This window comes from Xenopus tropicalis, chromosome 2 (assembly GCF_000004195.4).
Source record: "Xenopus tropicalis strain Nigerian chromosome 2, UCB_Xtro_10.0, whole genome shotgun sequence".
Lineage (NCBI taxonomy): Eukaryota > Metazoa > Chordata > Amphibia > Anura > Pipidae > Xenopus > Xenopus tropicalis.
In genome coordinates, this window is record NC_030678.2 from 116,560,069 (window position 1) to 116,565,625 (window position 5,557).

Sequence of the window (5,557 nt, forward strand, 5' to 3'; positions counted from 1 at the left end):
GCCACTTGGTCAGTCAGGATTAAATTGAGTCTTTAGCCTAAGAGCGATGCTAACACGCTGAATATTCTGTACAGAACGCGAGAGTGTAATGAGTTCAGCGCTGATCCCCCCTCATGCAAAGGCTCACTTTCATTATCCCAAATCCATGAATATAAACTGCAGGAGCTGACTGACACCTCCCCTCATACCCCCCTCTAGCAAGCCTCCGAAAATCGCTGCACCCCAATCTCTTACCCCAAATATACAAATCCCTAGAACAAAAGACAAAAAACTGAGCATCCAGAAGGTTTAGTGGACAATATAAAGCAGAACATTAAATCAAACTAACTATAGGGAAGGTCTGGTTAAAAGCAGGTCAGGCATTCCCAGCATTGACAATGCACTTAGGTCCAAGAAGTTAGGAGACAGACTTACATTTTCTGGGGGTTCATCCTCCCAAGTGACGGTCGAACGGTGCCCTTATGCAATTCTGCAGTACAGCTTGAGATCATACGCACACACACAGTTATATATATGTATATCTGTATGTATACAGTATATATAGAACTAGCTAGTGCTAAGCACCCCTACAGCAAGCCCCGATTCCCAGGCAATGTTCCCCAAGCGGAGTGCCCGGCTACACACATACACTGCAAGGCAGGAAGACAAGAAAATGAAATTTATTATTGATAGTAAAGACTTTGAAGACAATTTCAAGTTATTGTTTCTCTCTCTGGAATAAAGGGAGGCCTTTTTTCCCCTAACATAATGAAACGTCTTTTGTGTGGCAGGGAACAATAGCAAACAAGTATTCTAATAAATAGCCACTTTTTTGTTCGGGCTCGCCAGTGAATGGGATTGAGCAGTTGGTTTGAGAGCAGCTGGGACGCTGTAAGCTGGGGGCGGAGCCAGGTCCCTCTCTCTGCTCCTCTCCCTCTGCCTTTCCCTGAGCCGGATCTCTCGCCCTGTCCCTATCCCTGAGCCCAGTCCTCCTTCTCCTTCTTTCCCCTCATCCGATCTCATCCTTTCCCGTTTGTGCGCTCCCTCCATCCCTACTCTCTGCGCTTGGGCTTCCACCGTGTTGAATCTCCCTCTTATATGTACATTTTATTCTCTCCCTGCATCTGGCATACCTATATCCCCCCTTCTGCATTATACAATTTCCTACTCTCTCCTCCTGTTCTCTTTCCTATCCCTTCTTACAGCAGGTCTCCATTAGACCCTTCTCCTTCTCCAAATTCTATCCTTGCCATTATGGCGCCTCCACCCCTCTCCTTAGCGCTCCCCTCTGTCTCCCCCAGTGCCCGTTTTCCCCCCTTTCCTTCCCCCCGTGTGGCCCGAACCCCAGTCTGTCTCCGACAATTGCCGCACTTCTCTCAAACGCAAGGATTGTCACATCCTGGCTCCATTATATGTTCCTAGGTTTCCCCGGTGCCCCCTGTCTGGCCGCAGCACAGCCCGCGATGTGGCTCCCCGGGTCCCCCATTCCCGTTTGGGGCTCAGGCTAGAGAGAGAGGGCAGCTAGCTGTCTGCCAGGTGTAGGCATCGCCCAGCAGCGACTGAAACAACTCTAAGCACCGGGTAGGGACTGGCCGTATAACTTATTGCCAAGGTTCATTTGTGTAAATGCGAGTCTGGTGGAGACATGATCACATAGCCCAAACCCTTCCTTTAGATTGTAAGCTCCCCGAGCAAGTCCTCTCTAATATTATACATTGTATATATTATTTTGTTTGCTTTTTTTTTTTGCTGGTGTGGTATTCCAATTCCAGACAGTCAGATCATGTTTAGGAAGAAATTAGTTAACTGGAATATGAAAGACTTGTTAAAACAATAGTAGAAAGCAGATATAAAACACTAGGAGAGATTCATTTCAGACTAATATTAAATGCCTTTAAAATTTATTAGGAAGAAAAGCAACCAAGCATTGCATACCCTTTTGCATACACAAATTAACAACAGCTACAGTGTATACTGACATATGGAATTGTATATAAACATGGTGCCTTTCTGTTGGAATTGTGACTATGAAATCATTTCTCTGTAATCTTTTGTTTTAAAGCACTAAAACAGCAATATAACTGTTTATTTTAACAATGTTTTATATGAAAGATTGTAAGCTTTTGTGAGTAGGGCCTTCTGATTCTGTTTTTATTCTGTAACCTTTGTTAAATATTGAGCTGAGGGTACCTTTGTGAACACAGGGCAGGAATGCTTGTGCACATTTAGACAGACCCTCTCCAGGTTGTTTATGGTGCTCAGATAATGTTCATGCAACTCAGTTTTCAAATAGAGATCAGGGCTTTGACTGGGCCTTTGCAGGATATCTATTTTTTACCTTTTCATTCATTGGCCATTCTAATAACTCAGGGCAGGCACAGTCATGGTATTGCCTCTGTGCAAGGGGTGTTGTGGGAGGGTTAGTATATGGTGCACCCCAATGTCTGGAAGCTGTGTTTACATTACCAGGGAGTGAACAGCACCAGAAGAGCAGGTTATATTTCCACCCCTAATAGTTGAGTTCCTGCTCCACTTTATGCTACTCCACAATACATAACAGTAGAAAGGGTGATCTTAAAGTTCTGGGTAGGTTATATTTGTGCCACACATATTTCTTTGAACCTTGGCCAACAAGTTCTGTCTTGGTCTCTGACCACAAAATAATTTCATGCATTGCAGCTGGGTAACCCTTAGTCCAGTGATCCCCAACCAGTGGCTCAGGAGCAACATGTTGCTCCCCAACCCCTTGGATGTTGCTCTCAGTGCCCCCAAACCAGGTAGTTATTTTTGAATTCCTGACTTGGTGGCAAGTTTTGGTTAAATAAAAACAGCATTTACTACCAAATAAAGCATCCTGTAGGCTGATAGAGGCTACCTAATAGCCAATCTTAGCCCTTATTTGGCACCTCCATGAACTTTTATGATGCTTGTGTTGCTCTCCAAGTCTTTTAACATTTGATTGTGGCTCACAAGTAAGTAAGGTTGGGGATCCTTGCCTTAGTCTGATGGCAATGCAGGTGGTTACCTTCAAATATTAAGAATCAAGATCAAATAGTCCACTATTTTTTACATGACCTTGTAACCTTATGTAATACCTTATTACATAATATCCATGTGTGCTTGTATTCTGTAAAGAATCAATCATCAGACTTTAGCTACAAATATAAAAAGTGAATTAACTGTTTATAGATTAAAGCTCTATAAGTAGTGAATATTTGCTGCAGACCTATGGTAAAACCAGATATACAGTGTGTTCACTCCACTAGTATAAAGTGATTTGCACACACACAAATTTTCATCCAATATAGGATTTCTTTCTTCTTAAGAACTGCATTAGGGTCCTTTGATCTGAGAACAGGTATGCAAAAAGGCCTATTTTGCCCCACAGATAAGTAAGTGAAGAAGTGCACATGCACAGTGACATCATGGTGGGGGGGAGGGGTGGATTCCACTTAGTGACAAGCAGCGGGGGCACAAGAGCGCAGACCAGGATTAGGCAGGAAAGGTACCTGCTTGGTGCCCTGCCAGCATTGTGTCCTAGAATACCTTTTCTGCCTACCCCTAGTTCCTGCCCTGGCTAGCACTTCTACCTTGCAGTGATTCAAGTCTGATTCAAACTTGGTCACTATCTGCGTTAGCATAGGTTTCCCATGTGTGCTCCTGCTTCCTCCCACACTCCAAAACATGCAGGCAGGTTAAATGGCTTCTCATAAAAAAATTGACCATAGTATGTGTGATAGGGACCTTCGATTGTAAGCTCTATTGGGGCAGGGACTGGCAGTAAAGCATTGAGTACAATTTGTCAGAGCTATATAAATAAGAGATGATTATAAATATAAAATTATATGGGGTGGAAAAATAGCTATGATATGTTACTAATACACTACTGTGGCACAGTAGGGGAAAGGAGACTACCCATGCATCCCCCACCATTGGGTACAAATGGGTCAAATCTTTATATTCAGGTTAGAAGCAACCAGGCAATGCTAAACAGTAGACAGTAATGACAATTAAAAACAATATATAAATACAAACACACAAAATGCGGGAATAGGAGAAAGATATTTGGGTCCCAGAGCAGGAACGGGACACACAAATTCCAGAGTTGAGCTCCATAGGGGAAGGAAGGAAAGGAAAGGACCTTGCTCTGCAAACAGTTGAAAGATCTGCACCAGTGGAGCAGCTGCCAGTCACATGGCTTTGACAGCCTGCCACAGATCTGGCATCTTTAATAGTAAGTGAAAGGCTGTGCTAAAACACTCAAGCAAGCAGATGTCAGATTTGATGTTTCATATACAGCTGGTTCGGGAGCAAACAAACAAATGGAGTCTTAGCTATCAAAGAGGCCTCTTGTACTAAGGCCTTATACCAAAAATATAACATGGACAATATGAAAAAAAAAACACATTAAAATGCACAAAAATCTTGCAAATATTTATTGATAATGCATTCCCTTTGATAACTTTTTTTAAATTTAGATTGTCTATTAAATTCTTCTTCATATCTAATAATTGAAATGGTCTAGGTATCATAGACCTAGACCCCAACACTCCTACACCTCATTTAACAACAACACAAAGCTCTAAATATTCTCATTGTGTCTAGGACCCACTATAGGCAAAAATCAATGCCTGGACATAAGAGTATTAGGCAGTAAATAAGTACTGAGTTCAGTGTATCCTCTCAGTCAAATCCAACAGTCAGATAAGGGAAGGCGCTGATAAGAATTGCACATGACTAGTACAAGGCTCATTTCACACGCTCTTGTTCCAGAGCAGACCTGTAAGTAATGGATATTAGGCATGATCAGAGATGATATGACCCTTAACTTTAGATATCACAGGACATTATGCTTGGTACATCCCAAATACACACAGTCACTCTGATAGCAGCCTGGGCTGCTTACTTCCAATTTGTACTTAGGTCACAGAAAACAACAGACTAGCCACTAGAAATCACCTTTTGTGTGTTCTATAAGCAAACACCAGCGTGTCCCTTCCTCTCTGCTGGATTTCACATTCATAGCATCCAGACTACAAATAAGACAAGTCCCTCCATTTATTTCATTTTGTAGTAAATCAAATGCAAACAGCTTCTATTAGAGGAAATGGGAGCTGCATTATGCTCTTGTCATTGAAGCGTTTCAACCGTGAAAACTTATGGAGATGTATATAACAGGATCTGAGATGTAGCTAATCTATGTACATAATTAGTTTAGTAAGTTCTGTACTATCGGACTGTATAATTCTCCTCCCCCAGATTCATTTCAATTCCATCCCAAGGCACTGTCCTAAATTGATTCCAGTTGCTAAACAGATATTTGTATTTTGTAGATTTTATCTTGGAACTTGATTTAGTTTATATACACACATATTACCAAGTATGAGCTGCACCAATCTAATGGAACTGGCCAACTGTTTAAGAAAATTGTCTCCCAGATTTTTCATCTTTTTTAAACACAAGCTATTTCTGGCATGAGATGCATTGGATAGCCAAGAAGCACAGTTGCATTTTGGGAATCCTAGCAGGAGGTATAATAAATTCTGCTGGGAAATAGTAATAAAGTCCGAGTAGGTGC